The following is a 27240-nucleotide window of genomic DNA, read 5'->3' as shown; positions in this document are numbered from 1 at the left end:
TTATTATCATTGGCGGCAGGTAATTATGCGCGATCAGTAATCGAATTGTGACTGTGGTGTTGATGATGTGTCGCGTCCAATGGCGTATGCCGGGGAGGCTGAGGCTTGAAATCGAAACCCCGTCGTTCTGAAATGCAGATTCTATCTCCTATATGTATTAGCTCACTTGGATTCAGGCAATTGGCAACTGGCTGTTCCGTTTGCAACGAACAATACGATGACACTTTCTAAGGTGGCGCCTCTCAAACTAGTCTCTAAAAGGGAGAGGCACAAGTCACACTGATTTGCGATAAATATTCATTATGTTTTCATTTTTTTTCATCAACACTCTGTTGATGCATAGTTCATTTCGTGAACTAGTAGAAACTATGCTCAACCGCCAGTCTGCCACATATATTACAATTTGTATATTTAAATTTCAAAATGGAAGAAGTTGGGCGCTTGTCTATTTATTAGAAAAATGAAACATCAGATTTTGAATAGATTTAGAAATTAGGTATGTATTTTTTGGCATGATGTGGTAATATAGTGTTCATGGTCTACTTTGAGTGTGGCATATACTTCCCAATGCTGCAAGCGTTGAATGAAACTGCGTTTCCAACTATACGCTGTAAGTCCTATAATAGCAGGTATATATATGTGTAAGCCAAGAAAACTGTAAGCAAAATTTGACACCGCACCCTATAGACATTTGACAGTATCACAACGGCTAACAAACAGCAAAGTTTAATTTAGTTCAAAAGAAACCAAACAATCCATTTTAAGACTTGGCGCTGGAAAACCATCAATGGAATCTGTCGTAATAATACTTGGGGTTAGGAAGGTTTACCGCTCCACAAAATTTGTTTTGAAACTTTACCGGTCCGCAAGCTCACAAAGGCCGAGAACCACTGCTGTACACTGTACAGTGTTCATTAGATGTGTAGTTAAGCTTATATGTGTAATGTGGTAAAGATGATTGTATTGTGACTCAGCGAAGACTTGGGGTTCCCCAAGGCTTGCTGATTAGCGCAATGCTGTGGTTGTCAGTCACTCTGACCTCGCGACACCTCTCTTCGCGGCAATCTAGCACTTCGAGTGCCCTGACTGGCGAGTAGCCTAGTGTTTCGTTGCATCACTGCAACACCAACGGGTTGTGTGTAAAAGTGTGCCGTTCGATAAATTAGCATTTCAGGAATCACAATGGTGTAAAAATAAATTGAGCTTAGATGTGGGAACTTCACGAACTCTAAAAAATCAACGATTACCCGGAGTGCAATATTTGGCAGGATGATAACTTAACAAAGAACAAGGGTCATTAACCTACGTCATGTCACTGTTCAGCCCGAAGTTCTGATGGGGGTGACTAGAAAAAAGATCGACACTTTCAGTCAGACCTCAATATCACGGTGCAATGTCTCGGGTGATGATCTTTCGTTTAGTTATCACTCGGGCAAGTTTTTGTTGCACTAAAATCGCGAGAAAGTTGTACTTAATTTTGACAAAAGTTGCAGTAAAAAGTTGCATTTATAATTTTTGTTGAATTAGTAGGGTATGAGTTACTCGAAAGGTTCTGTAGCACAACCTAGTTTCTGCAGAGCTATCAAATTTGTTACTTTGCCATCACACGGACATTCTGGCGAGACCGCCAAAATTATATTTCCCCCGATACACAGCTAGAAAATTACGCAATGCAGGAATAATTTTCTCCAAAAGAGTCAAACAGCGTAGCGACAACCCCCCCCTAAAACAAGTCAAATAACTCACCCCAAACCCCTAGGTCTGCCAACTTGACCCAAGAGGTTGCAGAAAAACTCATTCTTGGCGACTTTTACAAAATCAACAGCCGGAACAAGGGGACGCAATGAAATGTAGTTTTCGGCGGTCTCGCCTGGGCGTTTGTGAAATGGGAAACTATCTCAAATTTAAACGACAGAATTACTAAAGCGATCTATCTACATATTGTTCGGACATGGTCATGCTTGGAAGGGGTAGTTGAGCTTCTTGCGTGCAAGCCATTGTGTCACAGATAATACGGCCAGATGCAGCTAACCCATTATGTAACTCTTTGTTATGCAAATCAAAGATAATAGAACCATACTAGAAATAGTTTATAGCGTGTTTTTAAATCATTCCTTTACATTTTGACGCAATATTTGATAAAAGTTGCAGTGAAATTGGTATGAAAAATAGAGAAAAGTTGGAAAAAGTTGCACTATAAAATTCCCCCAAATAGCCTAGGAAGCTGTTGGAAGCTGTAAAAAAAGCTGCAAAAACTTGCCCTAGTTATCACCCTCGCATGCTATTATATGTGGGCGAGTTGGCAGTTGTACGATGACCTTTTTTACCACATTTTCTCTCGACACCCCTGAGCAGCCCAATTGACACGGCCGCGGCACCCCGGTCGAGAACCACTGGTAGGATTCCACTGGTTAATTAAGGTTAATAATCACTGACCTATAATAATCGATGAAACAAAAATACCAAATCCAAAATCACTTGAAAATGCCAAATCCACGAAGCACGAGAACACCCTGCTAATATTACACTACGACGCATTCCAGCGACCAACGTGACTCAACATGTTACGGTAACCTTTGTCCTAATCCGAACATGATGAAGCAATTAACCAACCCATTTATAATATCGCCTATAGTATACTCGAGATTTGTTAGAAGTTATGACATCTATCACAGCCATGCATCGATGTGGCATTTGTAGCAAGACCATTAATACGCATTGTAGCGACGCCAGATTACGCATTATGTCTAGTTGTCTGGGACAATGACAGTGGTTATAACCCGGGGTTCTCAGCCCTTTCTTGGCCGTGGCCCATTATCCGGTTAGAAAATGTGCTGTGGCCCACCTCTTATCTTGGAGTCGTAATCATGTGCAATGCGTGGTAATCGGCGGCGTCGATATGCCTATTTCTCTAAAATATGCGCATTTTTCTCTTAATTTACTGATAATATTTCAATGTAGACCTTTCGACCCATGAAATCACGCAAAGCGCGACGAAAATTTTCATGTCTAATAAATATCCTCCAGCAAACGATCAACGAAATAATCTTGGGCCCCTTCGAGCTCCCGCAATTGGGGGGTTTGATGCAGCAGTTACGGCCCTGGTAGATCACAGGCTAAAACTCTGTGTATGTATATTATGATCGTCACGCCGAGAAACACAGTCATCAAATCCATGCATCCGCTGTGTGATTGGGATTTTAGTTCCACTATTGTGGGAAATAATATAATCACACTGGGTCAGCTTCAAACAATTCATTGGTGAATGGGGTACTACAGAGAAGTGGAGAAATATTTTATGCATGATGTACAATGCACAATGCACATTGTATGCCTTGTAACAAACCAAATGAAGTTGCGATGTCAGAATATTCAATCCAATGATACAATCAATTCATGTGACTCTTACATTATGTACAATGATTTCCAGGGCGAATATTTTAAACCGGATTAATGCTCTCCGCTAAATCCTCAATCCATTGCGATTCGTTGCGGTGGTACAAATACCTCCACCAGAAGTTGCTAATAATTTCCAAATATGACTATATTTTTATCTTACAATAATACGACTTGCCTAAGTACAGTATATCTATACCCAGGACCGTAACTGCCGCCACCCAAACCCCCCAATTGGGGGGCTCGAGCACAATGGGGAATACATACAGGATACATAGCCTTGGCAATCTGAACCTCACAAGACAAATACCATCCCGCAGGGGAAAATTATATACCAGTGAAGAAATACCAATTTGAAATCGTGTGTGTCGTTTAGTTTAGTAGCCTACGTTTGGGCGATTATATATTTTTTGATATAGCAGACAGGAGGTCACGAAATAACATCATGTTACGGAGTCATACCAACGGGCCCTACAGTTTCCAAGACACGTCACTCAGCTCTACCGGTAAATCTGATTACGTGGGCAGAGGACAAGAAATTGATAGCAATATATATGCAATTCCCGATCTTATTGACCGATTTTATGATGAATTATCGACAATTTTCGAGCTTGGCGCTGGCTCACTTAACAGTACGACTAATTTCGTGGCAAAGCGAACATGATTGGGGGTAGGTTTATCACCCAGCTATGGGATCTCAAGACCCAAGTATTTTTTAGGGGCCTGACGAAGTGCTGTTTCGTTCCTGTCAATGGCTATACGCCGGAAGATGTTTAATTATTATTGAGGGGTCTTACCTTTTCAAACACGCCTCACTCAGCTCTACCTGTAAATCTGATTAGGTGGGCAGAGAGAGGGTAAAAATTCATAGCAATATGTATGCAAGTTCCGATCATATTTACCGATTCAATCATGTCAACGGAGGCCCATGTTAGATGATAAGTAGCGGAAAACGGCGTACATCGTACAGCCTGAGGGGGGTCTGGGGGCGAAGCCCCCCAGAAGTCCAGTTTATCATCATATGGGGGGCCCAAGACCAACGTTTTGGGGGTGGCCTGACGAAGTGCTGTTACGGTCCTGTCTATACCTCAGTTACACTTCATTCCGAGTTTATTGGACACCCCTTTTAACGGCATACGGAATACTTGGTTACTTCAGCATTACCTTCCAGTTATTATATACTCGAAATTATTTTAGTTTCTTTTAGCCGTAGGTTGTCATAGCCGATGGAAAAAGCTGCCGTTTCTCCCTCCCGGGCGTTTTCGACTTGAACATGTCGACTCCATACGTGCCACTACGTCTCATTAGAGTCGGATGAAAAGCTTTACGTAGCCTACGTATAATTAGATAATATGAATATATTTTTAGGGATTAATATAGCAAATATAACTAAACTTGCATTTATTTAAAAAAATTCTAAATAGCTTTGTGGCCCACCTCAAATGCTCCTGTGGCCCACCCTTTGAGAACCCCTGTTATAACCTTTATGGTTACCTACGGGCTACGGAACACTTACGCTAACCTACAAGCCTACAATCCACAAATTTTCGCGAGTCACAAAAACAGAAATTATCACAATATCTAACTACACATCTAATATTTTACTATGGATTACTGGTGCAGAAAATGAACCGCGCATCGACACAGTAATAAAAGCACAAAACCACTAAAAAGTCACACAAAACGAAAACATTATAATGAATATTTATTGCAAATCAGTGTGGCTTCTGCTGTTCCCTTTCAGATTCCACTCAAGAAATACGAGGCTGCACCTTGGAATGTGTTATCGTATTGTTCGGCCGAAACGCAACAGCGTGATATCAATTGGTTAATTACATTTGAGCTTATATACATTTGAGACAGTCATTTCAGAATGAAGTGGTTCCGATTTCGCGATGCGCACACACCATTGCACACGATGTATCATTACAACAGTCACAAATCGACTGCCGACTGAAAGCGTATTATGACAACGCCAAATCGCACGAAGTTGTCGGGAACAGTCCACTAATTTTGCATGACGACGAATTCTCCATGACTCGCCATATTTTGATGACCTTTGTCCCAATTAGAGTATGATCCAGCAAGTGACCGGCAGATTTGTATGGTCGCCTATTACAGGTAATCGAAAAGAGGTATGCCTTTGGGCGCATAGTAATTGTGACGTTGTATGTATCTGTTTGGTGTGTGGTGCCTGCTCGTGATGTATATTGTATATGTATTGCCTCACGGCTGTCTCTAAAACTATTTCGTCCACTTGTCCTTCTCATTGAATGAACATTCTGGAATTTGGTGTATAACATTCGGACATTCGTGGGAACGGGGCATTGCGATACATTTTCTACTAGCCTCTTCTAGTCCTCGTTGCCACTAAAGTAAAAGCAATGCCGTGAATTACTACTCAGTGCAGTGAAATTGATTGGTTGAGTGATAACATCTTTTGAAAATGATACCTTCATCAAAAATAGCTTGCTGGTTGCTGGACATTCAAGCACATATAATTTGTACGATTCCTTCCCACATTCCATTAATAGTCGCGTAGACGTTGTATTATGACGAGTCACCCACACAATAGTCCTAATATTTAGGTGGAGGCAATGCCACCGGTACGCGGTACCATGTTTTCAATCTGAGGAATATCTACCACGGTTACACGCCGATCACGTTGATCAAGTTAAACTGATATTTGGTAGGATTCTGAAGGCTTGGCGAAGAGTTCGCAGATACCAACATAAATTGGGGTTCGCATTAGAAAATAAAACAGGATTTGACGATTTTAGCGCTGGATTTAGATCGGGCTCGGATATACGATGTTTACGAAACTGTATTCGGACTGAATTGAACTCGGAGCCAATGGAAAATACGCTGTTAGAAATATATACCGTGTGCGCTCAAACGTTGTCAATGAATATATGCGGATCTTCGTACGTCAGTAATCCATAGTGACTTAGCAATTGCATATTCTCGTTGGATAAAATCACATGGAAAAGGTGGCAATGATACCAAATCGCCGGGAGATGTTGGAAGCAACCAGCTAATACATGTTGAGCGTGACGCATTCCTACGGGATCGTGACTAGACATATTTCGGCGACCTTTGTCCTAATTCGAACGTGATGCAGCAAATAACCGACGAGCATACAGAGTATACTAATGCTCTTTCCAATTCTCTACTAGTTGCTGACGATTACCCCTGACGCGGTGTCAAAATATTCGGGTTCATTTCAATATGAATATACTATTTAATTGTATATTGAAGTTATGTACCTCCAAGAAGCGATTCAATAAAGGCGAACTCGTATACCGATAAAGTACCGTGTCATGTCACATTTGAGAGATTCGCAAGCTACACTAAATCGCCAGCGTCATACACAAGGCAAAGGTAGATTACGTTATCGCCGAAGTAAAACTTTCTATTGCTCAATTTCCATCGCTCAATTGGAGAATAGCTCAGCCTTGACTCATCGCTTGCAACCAATGACGACCAATACTTTGTGTAGAAATTGAGTATGCGCTTTGATCTCTACGGAACCTTTGAGGCTAGCTCAGGGAACTCCTTGGGTTCCCGGAAACACCGGTTAAGAACCATGGATGTATAATATATGCCAATGGGCGTAAGTCTATTCCGAATCGAACAGATTTGGTAGCAGTTCAACAATTGTTTTGCTTTATTCGACATTCATCAGCACATATCCGCAATGTAAATATAAATCGAAGTATGTGCCAATATTGCCGATTAATCTATCATCACTATTGCGTTTCAGCATAAGATAAGGACACCGGAGGAGTCGATAGCACCAACGGGAAACCAGTTGAAGATGGAAAATTCTACGTTACATACAGTACTCAGATGTCTCATTTTTTGCGTATATTCCTCCCTGTCCAAACCTAAACGTTATTGTTATAAAATGTCTCGCAAATGTAGTAATCTAATTAGATTCGTAAATGCATTGGATTGGTATAGATATGTTTGAATTGTCAGCAAACCGGAACAACTTTAATAAACCGTATAATTTCTCCATGTACCATAGGGCGTTATCACTTCATTCCAGTGTTGGGAGCAATTCATTCCTACGATTCAAAAAACGATGCAAGTTGTTTTATTTTGCAAGATGCGGACTGACTTGTCAAACTATTGGATTTTCAGAAAGCGCAACTATAACTAAAACTAGAATTATTCAAATTTTCATAACTAGAGCTATTATAAGTATATTCGTCGTTTTATATGTACACTGTGGATGGGCCCTACTTTTATTTCGAAATTAACTAGTGAATGTCATGTAAATAATAATATATTTAGAAAGGCTCACTCTGCAAACGTCATCAATGATCATCGAGTCGTGACTGATTTGAAAATTATCGTCACTCTCGGGCAGCGGCAGGTAGAACAAGCGACACTTCTTGTATGAGTATTTGCGTAGGGCATGTGTCGGGAACCTTTTTTGTCCGAGGAGCCATATTGACCCTATTTTTTCCATTTCAACTCTCAAATAGCCATACATGTCAATCAACTGTTACGTCACAATTGAAATTTCGTGACGTCATGGTAGCACCAATCCGTACTCACTTCATAGCAGTGTTGCCAATTTAGCGGTTTTCGCGCTAGATCTAGCGATTTTTCATCCGGTTTAGCGCCAAAAAATATGGATCTAGCGCCTAGCGATAAATCTAGCGATTTTTGAAACATTATTTAGCGATTATTTAGCGCTTTTTTACCGAAAATAACCACTAAAGATCAGTTCTGGCTGTCGACTGCATTGGCTATACCGGTCACCAGAGTGCGGACTCCGATGATATATAATTTTAGATTACTACATACCGAAAGATAGTAGTAGATACGCAACTCCTGGCGGTTACGCATGGGCAAACAGTGTCTCTTCTTGCTGAGTAATCTAAAAGTAGCATAGTTGGCACTGCTACATCTGGCGACCTGAACGCTAAAATTTAATATAATTGGCCAAAATGGCCATGATCGAAAGATAGTGTCGCAGTGATATCGAAAATACAACATAAAATCTCGTCCGGACAATGGAACCATGCACCCCGAAACAGCCCTCAAAGTCTGAAAACCGGCATTATTGCTCCAACAATGGCACCGCCGCAACACAATGAACATAACAATGACCAATTTCGTCCAGCGATTGTTCTTATCAATGCCGATTTCCAGACTTTGGGGGCTGTTTTGAGGTCGCTCCAATGTCTGGTCATTCGTTTAAGACCAGATTAATTACATTTCATACACCGGGTTGGTCATCGGATTATTTTCTTAAGGTCTCTACTTATAGTGGCAAACAAACCCGTTTCAATGTCGTGTTGTGTCGGGTCAAGTCGCATGTCGTGTACACGTGTGTCAAGTCGCATGTCGTGTTCAAGTAGGCCAACTCCAACACAGTTTAGAGAAGAAGTCAAGCGCATAACCACGGTACACCGCATCACGTATTCACGGACGCATCGAGTAAGGCACGCTGATATACTGAGCGGTTATGCCTGCAAACCTGGTCAGTGTTCAGTTCACGTATAGCGATCGTTGCGCAAAGCGATCTGCTTTATCGAAATGCACTGCCGTTTTGTCCCGCTTAGATATGACTATTACGTATTATGAACTAGAAATATGATAAGTGACTTTGGCCCCAGACGAGTAAAATATAGCTGAGAAGAATATTACGATATAATGGTTCAATTTAACACCTTTAGCACCTTTTGCATATTTAGCGCTATTTTTTAGCGCTTTTTTCTCAATATTTAGCGCCATCTAGCGATTTTTGACACCAGTTTTAGCGATTTTCTTCCATCCGGAGTTGGCAACACTGCTTCATAGGATTCGTCGTGTGCGTAACATTTTATCTGTAAAGTCTCGTACTAATCATGCTGGTTGCCTTATTTAAGCACGAAAAACGTGGGTTACGAGACCGTATGATGCCAGGTGAAGCCAGACATGTTCACTGCAGCAGTAAACATGCCTTGCCTATCCGCTCTAAGCTATGACACATCGGTGACGTCGAATCAGGGGAGGCAAGTGAGGCAGCACCTGACCTGTCGTCAGGGAGAGTGAATGAAAATTTTGAAACCTTCAATTGCAATAAGTATTTTCTAATGATGTTCATGAATGACAAGAATTTGAACATTTTGCTCCCAGAATCACACAATTTGTATATTTATTCTTCGAAAATATTGCGTGAAACGAGAGGTAAAGTACAGACGGGACAAGCCTCGCCATTGATAACGTAATTCATCGTAAATAGCTTAGTATTTATTATAACTAATAATAATCGAAACTAAATCTCGCACTGATACCGAAAATCTAAATACTGATCTAATTCTCGATCCTCAAAGTATTCGGCGGTAGCACATAACGTTGCGCTGCACTAATATGTTTTACCGCCGGTACTACAGAGCTACTTACCAACCAAAGACGTGAATACTGGATAGCTATGACAGTGTTTGTAATTCGAGTTGGTCAGCATTTCATTTCGCGTGGTAGATCAGGAAGATAATGTGTATTTGAAAACTGCGTAGTCATATGGGTGTCGCCATGTCTGCCATTCTCTTTGATCAATCAACTTATCGTTCAATCCAAGATTTCGAGTCGGGTACATCGAATTCGCGAGTGATATTGGTCGCCGGCGCGACATTAACTTAAATTTGAGGATTTGGAAAAGAGGGGGTCCGAGCCCCTGAAGCTGAAGACGGCATTGTCTTTACCTCTCAAACACATGTTTATACATGCCACGATAATAAGTATTCTGGCCGTGATGAAAATTTACTAACAAGTTGCTGCACTATCGATCAATTCAGTACAAAAATATATATTTGGCAAAAAGCCATATCTTATACCAAAAGAGCCATATGCGACACGCGAGCCATCGAGAATTAGATCAGTATTTAGATTTTCGGTATCAGTGCGAGATTTAGTTTCGATTATTATTAGTTATAATAAATACTAAGCTATTTACGATGAATTACGTTATCAATGGCGAGGCTTGTCCCGTCTGTACTTTACCTCTCGTTTCACGCAATATTTTCGAACAATAAATATACAAATTGTGTGATTCTGGGAGCAAAATGTTCAAATTCTTGTCATTCATGAACATCATTAGAAAATACTTATTGCAATTGAAGGTTTCAAAATTTTCATTCACTCTCCCTGACGACAGGTCAGGTGCTGCCTCACTTGTTTCTGTTTGTGGTGTAAATGTTGAAAAGTTGTATTTCTTGAGCTGCAAATGACATATCTTTTTTGGCTGGAGGCACTAGTTTCTTACTCAGCTGCTGTAGTTTGATTCTAAATATATGAAGTCTATATGGGACTAATTGTCATATTACCGCCAGTGGTCTAGTTGAAACAAGTCACGTTTGATATCGGCACAAAATGTCAGCTTCATGGAAAAAAATTTGTATTATCTATCGGCTCAACATTCTGATATTGAGTGGGCTACTCTAGTTTTGATCGCTTGCACTACGCCGTCGTCGACCTATCAGGCTAATTACAATTTCCTGAATTTTTGTCGTAAAACTGCTGTTTACTGTTACAGACGGTGCCGCCCTTATTTATACTTCGATCAAGGACAATAAGAACACGGAAATTTTACATAGCTACCTGCTGCACAAGTTATACGGATTCCCTTTTACCACGCCGGCATCCGTCGTAGATAAGGACACGGTGTTTGTGTATGTACATTTCCCATTTTTCATGTGTTAGCTTAGACCTGAATTAGGGGTTGGCAAGTTCTTTTCGGCAGTTTCTAATATTTGGTGATTTACGTTGAAGTTATCATTCGGGTACTGTGCTTTTTTTCACAATTTCACCACGATTTACGCTGAAATTTATTACCATCCAGGAGGGGAAGTTGATATTTTAATTGGTTCTAATAGCGTATTCATCCAATTTCGAATAGGATAGGCTTATATTTCTGTCTGATGTTTCCTATTTGCAACATCCTTACACGTAAGATTTTGACTTAAAAAATCAAAATTCTGTTATTTTTTTACCTAAAAAACTTAGTTTTGACCTCGCGTGTACGGATAAACACAAATAATGTTAAAATTGTACTACTTATCTTCATTTCTGGCTGAAACTGTCTGTTCTTAAGGAATAGTTTGGCATTTTTACTTAAAAGCAGACAAATTTTATTTTAACGAAATCTGCCTCTATGAAGAATTCCAGTAGTTGCATCACGTATTGCGGTACAAATAATTAAAATTTGTTGTAGTACAACGAAAAATACTTTCCCACATTCTCGGGTATCGGTAGGCCATGAAGTAGGCTACAAGCTGTAAAATGTCAAATGATAAGTTCACCGACAATGCAAAATCTACGATAAGCAGAAAATGTAGGGATCAAAAAAATTTTGACTCGGTAAACAATTTTGACAATTTTTGTCCTAACGCTACAATTTTGACAAAATTTGGACTTATTCTGACATGTCAAAAAAAATCGCTAGAACCAAACAGTCTACAGCCCTACGCAATGTCTAATCTTATCACTATGGTAGCCTACTTGACTCTGCCTAGCATTATGTATCAGACATACGGAATTGGACTGGATTTGAAGATTTGGCCTTATTTTAATTGACTGAACATGGGATATAAGTAATGTAGAATTTGGACAGCGGATTTAATCAGTAGCTGTCACCTAGCTGGATATGGACTGAGACTCGGATTTCAACCCCCAGTGTGTAGCAGGATTTGAATTTTAAAATAACGATGATAGCCACTGCTGCAAATGTTTGTAATTTGATTGCTAAAAAATTTTGATGAGGTAGTCACAATATTATTGAATTTTTCCAGTGGATCAAGCAATTTAAATTTGCATGCATTAACGAAGGCCTATTGATAGGCTAACCAACGCCACTACTGTTCTTGACCCTCTTGAATATGCATTCGCAGGCCAAGCGGTTGGGACTCTGAAAAGAAGATAGGCATCATAAGCGACAATTTTGTGAAGCTATCGGCCGCGCAAGCCTACGACAGCGTTATCGTTCGACCACCTTCCAGAAAAGTAAGTCAAACCGCATCAAGTACTTGTACTTTTGGAGTAGCCTATTCAAATACATATTGTTTGCTTTTGTCTACATACTAAGATAGTGGTGTTTATCACTACTTCATTGGTTTGTGCAGACAAACTCGTGACCTGCTTTTTACGGCTTTGCCGAATATAAAATAGTGCTTGCATGGGAACCTGGCAAGAGGTGGCCAAAGCATTGACAATGAGACGATCCTTTCCACTAAGGTGATTTAACAACGAGCACAATAGTTTTGATGCTCTTTTCTCACCGAGGATAACTTGAAGCCTGGGTTGGTCGTATCACAACGTAAGAAATTTTAGTAGGTCTAGATCAGTGGTTCTCAACCGCCGGTCTGCGACGACATTCCGGCCGGTCCGCGAGGTAGGCCTATATTACAATTTTATACTTCAATTTCAAGATGTAATGTTGAAGGCTTGTCCATTAGGGCGGTTCAAAAATAACCTTTTTTCCTTAATCTTACGGGTTACTTGATTACATCGTTAGGTTGCCTTAAAAAACGACGCACACCAAATTTGAATTCATTCCAACCAATATTCGCGATTTTCGTAGAGTTTGAAAATTTTGAATTTGCCCAGAAACGCAAAAAAAAAATTTTTTCAAATTTTTCTGCCAACCCCATGAAATTGTTGGGCTGTCTTCAAACACTATGCAAAACAAATTTGACTCAATTCCAAGCCGTAGAAGCGGAGTTATTCCCGTTTTTCGATGTAAATTTTTGGATTATCCACCGATCAAGGATAATCCCAGAATTATCAAATAAAAACTGAAATAACTCCACTTCTACGGCTTGGAATTGAGTCAAATTTGTTTTGCATAGTGTTTGAAGACAGCCCAACAATTTCATGGGGTTGGCAGAAAAATTTGAAAAAATTTTTTTTTTGCGTTTCTGGGCAAATTCAAAATTTTCAAACTCTACGAAAATCGCGAATATTGGTTGGAATGAATTCAAATTTGGTGTGCGTCGTTTTTTAAGGCAACCTAACGATTTAATCACGTAACCCGCAAGATTAAGGAAAAAAGGTTATTTTTGAACCGCCCTATTGTCCATTGATAGAATAAATAAAACATCAAATTTTAAAATAATTCAGAAGTTCGTGAGGTATCATTAGGGTTTGAAACATGTTCGATTTGACTTAAAGTTCAAGACGTGCTATTTGACGAGCGACAAGTACAGAACAGGTACGAACTGACTCATCGCTAAACAGCGCAGTTTGCGCGATCATTTTGTGTAGGACCGTAACTGGGCACCCAAAACCGCCCAATTGGAGAGGGGTCGAGCTGAAACTTTTTCCAACATTTTTCAAGTTGTTTTCGCGCTTTGCGCGATTTAGTGCCACTAAATGTCTTGCTTGTTAGGTGCCATTCTCCGAGATATACGCATGATTTATAGAAATAGCCATTACCGCGCCAGGCGCGCCACGGCGTACCAACCCCTAATGAAGTATAGGCTACCATGGAACTCCGAAGGGTGTGCCAAAAATTCGGCAGCGAGAAAATCGATTCAGTCATGAATGATCGATAATATTCGGTATTGCCGCGATTAAGCTCCATAAAATCTCTGCTTGCACCGACTAGAATGAATGTGCTCACAAGTACGGGTGAAAACATCCACCGAACTGTACGGTCTGGGGGTGAATCCCCCGGAATTTGGCTTATCTCCCTGTGGCCCTGTGGGGGACCAAGACCAACATTTTTGGGGTGGGCTAACGACGTACTTTTGCGGCCTGGCTTTCCGGATGGCCGGTATAGTTGCTGCAAGGTGTTTTCCTGCGGCACACGTTGTATTCGTAGTTGCCTGAGTAGCGTATGCGTCTGATGGAAGGTGGGCTATGAGCAAGGTAGCACGGCAAGGTGCTTGGTTCGTCTTGGTGCTTGGTTCGACATGGTTCGAGTTGGCGTGGTCAGTTAAACCCACGGCCTTCGGCTCGAAAGACTGTAAATGACTCTCGGCGGTAGCACGTTTATCTGGATAAGGCAATTTTATCTCGAGTCAGCAGACTGACTACCATAAAATCACATGGATGCCATCATGAAGATAATTAATTACGATCAAAACCATATTATGTTACTCTCTAGCACCATATAATTGCAAAAAACGGTTGCATACTTTACGTTTTGGCTTCATTTAAATTTTCGAAGTGCACCGATCCGCCAGACATTTTAAAAAATTTTACCGGTCCGTGAGGTGAAAAATGTTGAGAACCACTGGTCTAGATAACAACCCAACGCGTTTTCACAAAGTGCCACGAAATAATTATTGTTGAAATAATACCAAATTATCTATATTTGCTGTAGAAATATTTGCTTTGTAGTCGCGTAAAAGGTATTATTGGAGGTTTCCTCATCATGCATACTCTTGTGACTTTATGGTGAACGATACTCGAAGCCCGATCCATCGAGTCGCTCGGGTATTTGAAGAGCTTCTTGGAGGTACAGAACTTCAGCATACAATTGAAAAGTATAGTGATATTGAAATGAACCCAAATATATTCAGCTGACACTCGTCAGGGGTAATCGTCAGCAACTAGTTGAGAATTGAAAAGAACATTGTATATCAACAATCGTATCACAAAATTTGACGTCACCGGCATGAAAGTTGGAGCAATAGGGGCGAAGAGATTGCTTAAGCTCAATGTAGGCTACAATTTTAGATGGTACACAAACTCCTTCTCTCTGCACAAACTAGGGTACGAACTCGTTGTCTCTCCCGCTTTGCTTTGTTGCAATCTACTTCTCCAATCTACTCTCTCGAGTACTTCTGATTAGTCGTTTCTTCGTCTACCTGAAGTAGATTTTGCTTATCTCCAAAATAACTAACGACGACATTTACTTTGACACCTTCCGCATTTCCCGTTCCAGACGTTACAAGCTGCGGAAGACGAGCAAGCTTTCCTGGCAAGAGCTCTGGTGAGTTTATATTGAGTCGCGGTGTTGCGTCGTCGCACTCTCCTATTTTCTCTCTCTCTCTCTCTGTCCCAGTCATCGATGGGCAGCTTGCCGTTAGCCTCGAGCTCTCCGAGAATGTCGGTGCCCAACAGGCCTGCGCTGGACATGGGCAGAGGTAAGGGCGCCCCAGTCGGGCGGGCTACGATCGGCGGGCTGGCGACATCGACGCCCGTGGGCAAGATGAAGACAGAAAAGCCGGAGCCGGAGGAAAGCGAGAGGGTGCTGGCCAACTTTTTCAATTCTCTCCTTAATAGAAAGATGACGCCGCAGAAAGGTATGTCGAGTTTGACCGTGTGTTTATTGAGTGAAGGAAATGTATTCGTTTTGAGTGAGAGTGAGACGTTGGCAATTTGTATTTGAATCGAAGAGTCTAACCACGAACAGTAACCCTAACCTGATCTGGCCCTAGCATTAACCTTCGGCGGGCTGGCGACATCGACGCCCGTGGGCAAGATGAAGACAGAAAAGCCGGAGCCGGAGGAAAGCGAGAGGGTGCTGGCCAACTTTTTCAATTCTCTCCTTAATAGAAAGATGACGCCGCAGAAAGGTATGTCGAGTTTGACCGTGTGTTTATTGAGTGAAGGAAATGTATTCGTTTTGAGTGAGAGTGAGACGTTGGCAATTTGTATTTGAATCGAAGAGTCTAACCACGAACAGTAACCCTAACCTGATCTGGCCCTAGCATTAACCTAACTTGAATTATTTGTCACCCGAATAAACTGTCGCTAAAATTAATCTGATCCCACCTGGACTGACCTTCCTTGACACTTGTTCACTCAAATGAACTGTCGCTGAAATTAATCTGATCCAATCTGGACTTGGAATTACTTGTCACTCGTATGGACATCATATACATTGTCGCTCGAATGGAATGTCACTGTTCAAATAAAACCGACTCTGCCTTAACCTGAATTATTTGACACTCTACTGTTTGTCACTGAAATGAATACCATTGCCATTTTTCTCAAACGATTGTTCGCTGATCCCACCAGATTAATCTGTACCATTCATTCCTTCTGCATAACTTTCGGCAGCAAATCTATCCACGGCCAATTCATCACCTATCTTATTCCGCAGGCACGCCGGAGAGGTCAGTCGATCAGGCTCGACCCCAAGCGAATTCGAAAAGTTCTCCTAGTAAATCGACCGAAGCATCGTGATTGCATTACCTACGTTCCGAGACCTAATAGAAAATGATTGCGACACGCCTTTTCGGGATATATCCTCGCAATTTCCGCCGAGCGAACAAGGCAAATTTTTCTCTCTCTATTGATGGTGCTCTTTGTTTGGAGTCGAAGTTACTCTTTCCGTTGCATAGACTTGTCTGCAATCTCCGACTGTCATTACCGGCCCGTAACGCGCCGTCGTGTGACAATCGCTTTCTTTGGATAATTTTGAATTTATGCCGCCTAGTTTTGTCTGCAAATTTTGGATTTGGCTAATGTTATTATGCGAAGCTAGCGAATCGGTGATTTTTGCGTTTGATTCTGCTGGCTGCATTACGAGTTAGAGCCGCGCAGTTTGATTGTGGAAAATTCCTGCCTTCTCGCAAGGTATTCTGGTCTCGCACCGTTATTGGTTCCCGTATAGTGATGACATTTCATTTTGGAATATCTCTGGTAATGATAATGGTACGCGTAAACTATCGGGAAGAATCTTTGACGTAGGCAATTGCATAGTGTATTATTGTTCTTGCGGCGTGCCGGAATTATATTACGCCAACTTTTTACTGTTTTGCAAACATACTTCGATCATCGTCTTCTGATGTAAAGTGTTTACTTCCTGGATCTTGTTAATTTAGGGCGTATTGCTCTCTGAATGTATTGCTCTAGGATTCTTGTGACCTTTTTCCTGTCCTCTTTCAACGGGATTTGATCCGGCTGGCAATTAGATCTCAAATTCTTGTCTTAGGGCCGCTTGTGTCAATATTTGCTCTTTGTGCAAGTGAATATTTTGATCGTAAGAGCCTTGGTAAAATTTTGCATTGTGAAACAAAGTGTAGAAAACTTGTCTGACCATATTCACGTTACACATGTACGATTCCTTGCGACTTTGCTTTCCCGGGGCCGATTTTTGCTCATTTGTTGATCTAATTCTGCAATTGGCAAATGACGTTTGTAATATAACCTTCTTGTTTCGTGTGGTATTCATCCGATCTGCTACTGCATTGATATTATATAATAAAATATGACGAAAAAAGCCTTGGCCAACGGCGCTCGTTGGTATTTTGGGTTGGTTTCATGTGTTATCTGCAGTGATGAGCGTCCTTTGGGCTGGATTTTAACCAGGCTGTGTAAAAATTGCAATATTAAACTGATAAATTAGCAAATGATAGACTCTATTTAATATCCCCAACCCTAGTATCCCCCCTCCCATAACCCTAATTTCCCCCACGGTGGGTGTGTCATCATCATTGGTTTATTAGCAATTTTTACCAGTTCAATGCACCACAAAAATGCGATACCGGTACAATGAAAAGACGGGAAGATGTCGAAGCAACTTGGAGTAGTCTATGGAATCAGACACCCGATGTAAAGAGGAGGCATGCACACTTCTGCATTGTGGCCATGTTTGGCTCCACCTGCGAATCATATGGGTCCTCGCATTTAAGATTAGCATCATCAAGACGAACCTACGATCTAATGACTGAAGAAAGTCTCAAATTTCGTATGAAGCTTAACCTCAATAATAATTATCGACCGGACTCATAGTCATCAGGAATTCCATGCAACACCAAAAGACGCATTAACTATAAAACCGTGCAAAAAGAGTTTCATACTTTTACTGTTGTCCACGTCTGTTGGAAATCTAAATGGTAATGGTCTTATGCTTCGAAAAATATCATATGCCTCTCAGTGCAATAAAATTAAAAATATATGACTTGCAAAAGATCGATATAACTCAAGTTTGCATACTCATTACTCAAATAAAGGTGTGTCGAGATAGCGCAGTGGGTGCAACACCAATAGGTGCGGGTTCGAGTCCAACCGAAGTCGACTTCAGAATTCCGATATTGAAGTGTCGGGGGTTTACCTAGGCTCCTCCTCGCCACCTCGTCCGCGTAAGCGGTGTCTTACAAAAGCCTAGAGGTGGGCCGTGCTAAGTCAGCAGTTACGGAAAATAATGAACAATATCGGCATGGTGTAAATGACCATAGTAGTCGACAAACACCATGAATACCACAAACAAACTCAAATAAAGGCATCCAGCATGATTAGTAGGAGTGCGCTACCACGACGTCACGATTTTTCAAGTGTGACGTAATAGATATGTCTGGCTCTTTTGGAGTTCAAATGGAAAATATAAGGTCAATATGGCTCTTCGGACGAAAAAGGTTCCCGACCACTGATCTAGGCCATGTTGATGTCTGATTTCGAACACTGCTCCAAATCGTTTCGACGCCTTCTCATCTTTCATTGTATCGCAGTCTCGTGGTGGATGATTGATGGGCAGGCCGTGTTATTTTTGGCATTTCAGGAGCTATATGCCAAAACTGCCAAAAATAAAAATTTTAAAATGCCAAAAATAAGCAATTTTTGGCATATGCCAAAAATAACACGGCCTACCAAATAGTGTATTTCGTTCATGGTGTTGTGTTAACAGGACCGCGTTAAAAGCGAGAAGAACGTTTGTGACAGGCAGGTTTCTTAATCTGGGTCCAGCCCACCCATTAGGGGTGAATGTATAGTGTCCTAAATGGTGTGGGCACAGCGAGATTGGACGGCTGACTGCATTTTCATCACGTCATACTTTCCATTTGTCCAAAGGCAAATTGACGACCAGTTTTTACCGGCTTGTCGAGCGCTAAATTTGATAAAACGGGTATCAATGAGAAGCTGCCGCAGTGCCGATTATTAAAATATTAATTATATTCTGCTCATGGAACTGGAACCCCCAAAATCAACCACGATTTTTGCATTGTGACGCAACAAACTGTCTGGCTATTTATGAGCTGCATAGTCTCGTTTTGCCTGACATGACAGTCTTGTTGCGTCAATGTTCTTTAAACAAGCTAACCTTCCCAGGACTCTTCCATGCGAGTTGGTTGGTTGGCGAGCCACCTGAAGTGATAAAAGTCCTCTCAAAATATATCGGTAGAGACTGAAGGAGAAATGATAGTCGGACTACTAAATAAGAGAGAGAGACAACGCAGTAAACTCCTGGAAAATTCTTTCCGCGATGAGATCGATGGCACTGGCGAAGTGATCTTTTTTCATGATGCATGGAAGCCGGTTCGGCCCTCCAAAGATTTTGAAGCTATGAAAACCTTTTTTTTGAATGACTGGCAACATTCTTTCCCTCAACGACTACTGTTAAAGTCTATATTAGCCAGATTCGCTGGGAGAGAAATGAATTTAGGAGAAACTTAGCTTACCTGAGTCTCGAAGCACTGTTACAGTGCAAACGATTTAAGTCTATTCAACAGGTTAAATCAGCTGTTGAGCGTGTTTGTTTGGCTTTTCTTTCCTTTTTTTTGCTTATTGGCACCGATTCCGATGGATACTGCACATTTTGTGGTTTCGTTTGATATTATTAATCTATGAAATCGTTAGGTTTTTTCTTCTTATTGTTTCTTGACAATGATTATACGTGGATGCTGTCATGTTGTGGTGTCTTTTGACAAACTAGCCCAAATAAAGCCTTTTTGTGACTAATTCGAGGCTGAAACTATCTATTTAGAGGTCGATGCCAAAACTGCCAAAACTAAAAATCGAAAAATGCCAAAAATAAGCTATTTTTGGCAGTTTTGGCATATGCCAAAAATAACACGGCCTGTTGATGGGTGATTGAAACACATCTTTGAACCCGCTTATTTCATTATCTACATAGAATCATACACGTACGTCGTACATAACACGTCCCACAAGTGTTCATTGCAATATATATTTTTAAATGGTGCAACGTAATACTGACAAACACTCGCTCACTCACTCACAACGGCGCACTTGACATCCGACACTGAAAGAGAAAAACCATTCGCAGCAAGAAAGAATCGACGAGGATCGATCATGGAACCATGCACAGAACAACTCGTGTACGTACAGTACACTGTACAAGGTCAGAATGTTCGGTTCGCATTCCTGGTGTAGGGTGTAGCCAGAATACCAATTTGCCGCGAATAAATTCTTAACAACGTGGCGTAGTAGCAAGCTACCATATGACGTCACAATATGAAAAGCCAAATGTTACCATCAGAAAAGCGCCTTCCTTGATTCTGCGGCCACAAATCCTGGACAAATAAACATATCTTTTGATCCAAGACACAAGGAAGTATATATATGTCTATGGTCGACACAGGGCTTGAGAAATTCATTCCCGTAATTTCAAGCATCTGTGACGAGGGATGTCTTCGTCATTATTGCAATTGGTTATAGATTAGGGTTACCATACGTCCTCTTTTAAGAGGATTTGTCCTCTTTTTTGACTTTTTTGAAAATGTCCTCGGAGGACGTCCTTTTGTCCTCTTTTTTGAGATTTTGTCCTCTTTTTTGAAAATTGAGGTTACATTTAGAGCAAAATGCGAGTGATATGCCGCAAATTAGCACAGAAGTGACGCTCCGGCGGGTATTTCAGAGTGACAAACGGTGATTTGAGCTCTGAGCGAAAAGTTGACCTTTTTTTATTTTTTTATTTTTTTTAGTCAACCGATCACAAAGTGGGAAAAATTCACCGATTTTTGAGAATTCTACTCCGGTTTTGCAAGTCTCAAATTTCTGAAAAAGTGTCCTCTTTTTAGATTTCCAAAATATGGTAAGCCTATTATAGATACGTAAATAAGTAAATGGTGTTGCACAGTACGACGAACAGACAAACCCCACTGGATCAAAGATTTCGAATCCACACACTGCGATGCTTCGACAAATGACATAGTTAATATTCACCTTGGTCTACGCATAATTAGTTGGCACGCACAGTAAACCGCTACACAAAGACAACTATAGGGAAGAATTCGGGGGGGGGGGATTATTCCAGATGGTGTACATTGGATACTAGATAACGATTTGTAACTGAATCAATTGGCAAACATTTATGGCCTTTCAAGCACCGTAAGATTTTATCTTAACCTAGTCACACAACTGCGGACTTCAACTCCATCATTTCATCTCAGAGAGTACATTTGAAATGGATATGATTTTTCGATTGCAATTTGACAAATAAAGGTTAGCGTCTGTACTACAACGCGAGTGGCGCAGTTGGTTAAGCGCCAGCGTCACGACACCAATGGCAGTGGTTCGAATCTCGGTTCGGGCCAACATGTGTCGGAGGTTTATCTGGGCTCCTCATCGCTAACCTCACTGCTATAGCAGTGTCTCTAAAAGCCCAGTATGATGGTGAGCCGCGCCAGTAACAAGACGGCAGTAAAGAACGACTCCGGATGCATGAAAGAGAGAGAGACTGAAGTTGGGAGCGCGCGAGTGTGGAAGTCATCCGGAAAGAATACGAAAGCAAAGACCCTGAACATTACTGATATCATTGTCGTGGTGTACATGACCTTAATAGGCGATAAACACCACTGTTGTATGTGTTCAATAAACCAAACCAAACAACGACGCAAACACACGAAAAGGGATTTTTTTTTACGGTACCAAGATGGATTGTTGCCACATATCAACAAAAAAAGATTAGCCGGTCCAATACGTTGTTGAAGAATGCAAACTCACGGGCCACTGACAAAGCTAACAGTCGCGGACAATCTCCAGTCTACCAGCGATAACGTACAATTAAGGTCAAGACGGATATACAATTTGTTTTCTTAATATTGGGTAATAAAACATTTGACATTAGACCGGCTAAGCTAGCTTAAGACGTCGAGGTCATATTACTAATCAGGTCTTTGGTCTGACCCGACCGGGGATCGAATCCGCGACCCACCGATCGAGAAGCCGGGCGCTTCACCATTACGCTATCTTGTCGGACGTAATATGAAGCAGTGGCGTTTGAAAATCAGACTATGTGCTATCACTAACCTGGTATAATATCTCGTCCTTGCTCATGAATGTTCAGTTTATGTCATTGTCCTTATACAAATAAAAAGTAATCGTTCATTCACAAAAAAATCGATTAGATATGTGAAGTAGTCAATTACGATTACGATTACTTCGGATTTTTTTCGAATGTAATCGATTGCGATTACGATTACTTGAAAATGCTGTAATCGTCGTAATCGATTACGATTACTAATCGCGATTACCCCATGTCTACCTGCGTGATGTCCGGATTTACAAAATTAGGAATATTAAATATTTGAAATGTGTCATAATGACAATTTATCTGAGATCGTCGGAGTATTAGAAACGAGTTCAGAGTATAATTCTTTGAACTTGGATAGCAAATCACTGCGTTACCCAAGTTTGAGTAATAAACGCCAAACTATCGAATGCGTTGCATCTAATAACCGACCAAATGTGTCATGGAATAGATTCGGTTTCGTTTGCAAGGCACTGCGCTCCGTGGTCGCACTGAGAGCGCGAATAAGTCCCTCATCTTCAGAAAGCCACCGTCCGTTCGGACTGCAGCGCAAAGCGTTTTACAAAATGTCACGTTGCATTTTAGCTGCAGCTATAGCCTACCGTTCTTTGGTGTCGAGGTCACTCGTAATAGCTTCTTAACTATTTGCGGAATTTATGGCACGGAATCGTTCACTGTTGAACTTTATCGACGCAGCCTCCCTTTCATTCACATTTCTCTACAGTAATTAGCCTACGTGAAAAATTTGATACGTTATCCACAAATTTACCCCAATCATACCCCTAAAAACAAAAACAAAATAAACCCGGCCAGCGTTAGTTCATCTGTCATTATGTGTTTACTCTACGTCAGGAGTCACCAACCTGATGCCCGCGGGCCCCAGGTAGCCCGCGAGGACCAGATGAGTGGCCCGCGAGCCTGTTCTAAAAATAGATCGAATAGCAGCATTTGCCAATATTCGTCAGATTATCACCAGTGAGCTTTTAAATATATAAATTGAGTGATTTAGCTATTGTTGTTTAAATCACACTATAACATATGACTTAGAAATGACAATACATATGTATTATAAACCACTTAAAATGATGATAGCAAATATCACGGGTCTTCAAGATCAACTCGAAATACGTAGCAAGGCTCCCGGTAGTCAACGCGTACCACAACCAAATCCACACTTGTATATCCTCCAATATATTCGTTGACTAAAGCCAAGGCGCATGAATATTCTTTTTGCAGTGGAAATACGGAAGTGATACGGTGAACTAAAAGTTACACAAAACAGAATCAATACTAGCCTACTGCGTCCTATCTAACAATGCAAATCTTACCAATTTATTCCGGCAACAATCCTAGACTAACATCATTGATCTTAATTACTAATTATGCCTGTAGAAAGGTAAACAATTACTAAATATGACAATTAAATATGAACAACAGCAGACCAAGAGCACGGCTTACATCAGGATCACACGCATGGCTTGGTACTTCTAAACAATGATGGTACGCTATCGTTACAGCAAATATACCCAATTACAATTAGTAATATGCCAACATGTAGTAGAATAACGAGATATCTAAGACATATAATAGGCCAACGGCGTACTGCCCATACAGGCGATATGACGGCATGCCATCCATGGTTTTCTTGAAAGGGTGGGGGGTTCCGTTATGGTAGGCTTACCATATTTCGGAAATGAAAAAAGAGGACACTTTTTCAGAAATTTGCAAGATACAAAACCGGAGTAGAATTCTCAAAATCCGGTGAATTTATCCCAGTTTGCGGTCGGTTGACTAAAAAAAAAAAAAAAAAAAAAAAAAAAGGTCATCACTTCCGCTCAGAGCTCAGAAACACGTTTTTCACTCCACATTGCTAGGTGGTTGACTAAAAAAAAAAAAAAAGGGCTTCTTTTCGCTCAGAGCTGGAATCACCACTTTTCCCTCCGAAATACCCGCCGGAGCTTCAATTCTGCGCTAATTTGCGGTATATATCTCACAATTTCCTCTAAATCTTACCTAAAATTTCAAAAAAGAGGACAAAATCTCAAAAAAGAGGACAAAAGGGCGTCCTCCGAGGACACTTTCAAAAAAGTCAAAAAAGAGGACAAATCCTCTTAAAAGAGGACGTATGGTAAGCCTAGCTATATATATATAGTCAATAGACTATAATTACGGAGACTCGAATGCTGATATGCTTTCAGGTACTGAGGAGTTATAGTTTTAAATGTAATAGCAGTTAGACAACCAGTGACGGGGTTAGTTCACCGTTCCTGGTCTATATTGATCTCATATGTCAAGTGCTTCGGAAACTAACGCTGGAATGGATCAATAGAAGTGGGATTGCCAAATTTCTTATGCAATCGACCGGATTAGATTTTAGTGCTGATACGCAGTATTAAAATGGTACAACACCATCGTTGCTTCGATGGTCTGAAATGTTTGGAGCAACGATATTATTTTATAGTCATCGTTTATTTTAGGGTCTTTGTGCTGTCCAGTTCGTTTTATGAATATGTTTGAGACCCTGCCACATATCGCTTCAATGTATAGCTAGTGTGATAACGTGGTTTTGAAACATTTTAATGAGTATCGATTTTATTTCCAGTGTTGGTATGATCGTATGAGCATTGAGTAGTTTGTAAATTGCAAAGAAATATCACTGTAATGTCGGTTGTAGTAATATGTAACATACATTAATCTGGTCGTGAATTATAGATTCTAGCATTAGAGGAACTATTTTTTAATTAACAAGACATGGGTAACGGAGCATCAAATATTCACCGTTCAGAAAATGCCAGCATTGTCATTGTGGGTGCGGGATACGGTGGTGCCACACTCGGCCGGAAGCTTCTTAGCACCGAAAACGTGAAAATTATCAACCCCTACGACTTCATGTTCCATGCGGTGGGGGCGCTAAGGGCAGCGGTGGAGCCGGACTTCGTCCCGAGTCTCATGATCCCACTGAGACATACATTCGGGGAGAACTTTATCCAAGGCAGAGTGACGCAAATTAACAGAGAGAGAAACTCGGTGACGCTGGACAATGGCCAAGAAATTACGTATTATCATTTGGTACTTGCCACTGGCGTAAGCGGTTCGTTTCCAGCTCAACTGTCACCAGAATACCCACAATCTACTCAGGAAGAGACCAAGAAACATTACAAGAACCTCAACAGTACCATTCAAGAATCCCAAACTATCGTTTGTGTGGGAGGCGGACCGGTCGGAGTGGAAATGGCTGGCGAATTGAAGACTGATTACCCGGACAAGAAAATAATTCTCATCCACGCGAATGATACCTTGGCCTCCGCCAGGGTGAATTCGAAAGTGCAGAAGTCACTCAAAAAGTTAATGTTGAGCAAGGGCATCGAGCTGATGCTTAACGAAAGAGTAAGTAACCTCCAAGATCTTGAGTTGAACAAATGCGTCAAAGACCAAGTAGTGAAAACAACGAGTGGCAAGGAAATCAAATGCGACATGGTGATTCGCTGCACCGGTGGTAGGCCAAATACAGCTGCCTTCAAGAACGCTCTCGGAAGTGCGGTGAAAGACAATGGCTTGATAACAGTCGACAATTTCATGCGAGTGGAAGGTGCCGAGAATATCTTCGCTATCGGTGACATAGTAGACATAGATGAAGAGAAAATGGTGTTAGCTGCGGAGGGACATAGGGACATCGTGGCTAAGAACATCGCAGCCTCCATGAAAGGGGGCAAATTGCACGCTTACAAGCCTGCGACCAGCACCCTCATGCTTATTCCTGTAGGACGGAACGGCGGAGTCGGTCAATTGCCCTTCATGAATCTCGGACAGACATTAACAAAACAATTGAAATCGCAAAATCTATTCACAAGTAAAACATGGAGTAGCATGGGCCAAAAGCCACCTAAGTAGAGGGATGTTCCGATGGGCAGATATTGCATCACGCGTTCTCTTTTAGTTATGCATGTATAACATTATAGATAGCGATATTTGCGGTATGTATCGTAACTGCTTCGGTCGGGTTAGATTGAATTATCAAAAATTCTGTCAAACTAGTATAAAAGTTGTGGGCCACTGTTGCAGTGTAGTACTGCTTTTATTGATGTACTATGACTGGGACGAAAACAAGCAATATGGCGCCGCAATTTTCGGAGGATATAAGCTGTTTTACGCTATGTAGCACTGACGTTTTATTTGATTCGCGACCTACTATAGTAGCTTCTTCTCGTATCGAAATGGAGCTGTAGTAATACGCCCCATATGTCTTGATCACAAAACTCTATTACACCACTGCACCAGACAATAATAGTCCTGTTGGTGGGCCCAAACCATGCTATGGACTGAAAAAACACAGCTACTTTCGTGCTCGTATTAGAGTTTAAACTTTCCCGCTGCTACCTTTCTGAATTTTCTACTCTAGCGCATGCATTTACAATATTTATATGGCTTTACTACTTTGATAGTAACTATGTGTTAACCATCCTCGAGAGAAATATTGGATACCAGCAATCGAGTGAAAATGAAAATATAAATAAGCGCTACTGCACTTACCTGCAGGGCATGGTATGGTATGGTATGGTATGGAAGTATGGTATGGTATGGATCGATATTTTGGTATGGAATATGGAACAATGCAAGTATGGTATGGAATGGAAGATTTTAATCTATGGTATGGAACGACATTTCCATACTTCCATACATTGGTGCTTCATACATTTTATCGTGACCTGTGCAAGCTTCATGAAGCGTACTTTGTTCGTTGTTCACGGAATACGATCGTCGATCGCTTTTGTTATGTGTGAACGTGAACTATTGAAAGCTGTGTAGGAAAGGAACAAATACACGCTTGTGCAACGGTTTTAGGAGCACTTGGAATGACATGGTTTTGTGCTGTAATAATGACAGCAGTAAAGTTGATCCGATAT

General features: G+C 41.1%; 1 protein-coding gene, 1 long non-coding RNA gene and 1 pseudogene across 2 annotated transcripts in view; 2 read left to right on the top strand and 1 right to left on the bottom strand.

Annotated features, from left to right (window-relative positions):
• Positions 1 to 27240, bottom strand: part of LOC145457575 (transient receptor potential cation channel subfamily V member 6-like) — a 343103-nt gene that overhangs the window by 292650 nt on the left and 23213 nt on the right. The window lies entirely within an intron of this gene.
• On the top strand, positions 15792 to 17578 carry LOC145434407 (uncharacterized). Its single transcript, XR_013913380.1, has 2 exons — positions 15792 to 15914; positions 16445 to 17578. It is a non-coding gene; the product is annotated as an uncharacterized LOC145434407 (long non-coding RNA).
• Positions 24798 to 26430, top strand: LOC145434406 (ferroptosis suppressor protein 1 pseudogene; annotated as a pseudogene).

The sequence above is a fragment of the Botryllus schlosseri genome, chromosome 2, assembly GCF_051294905.1.
Source record: "Botryllus schlosseri isolate E-star chromosome 2, Bs_hap1, whole genome shotgun sequence".
In the NCBI taxonomy this organism is placed as follows: Eukaryota; Metazoa; Chordata; class Ascidiacea; order Stolidobranchia; family Styelidae; genus Botryllus; species Botryllus schlosseri.
The sequence above is the reverse complement of the archived record's forward strand: the minus strand, read 5'-3'. Positions and strand labels throughout refer to the sequence as shown.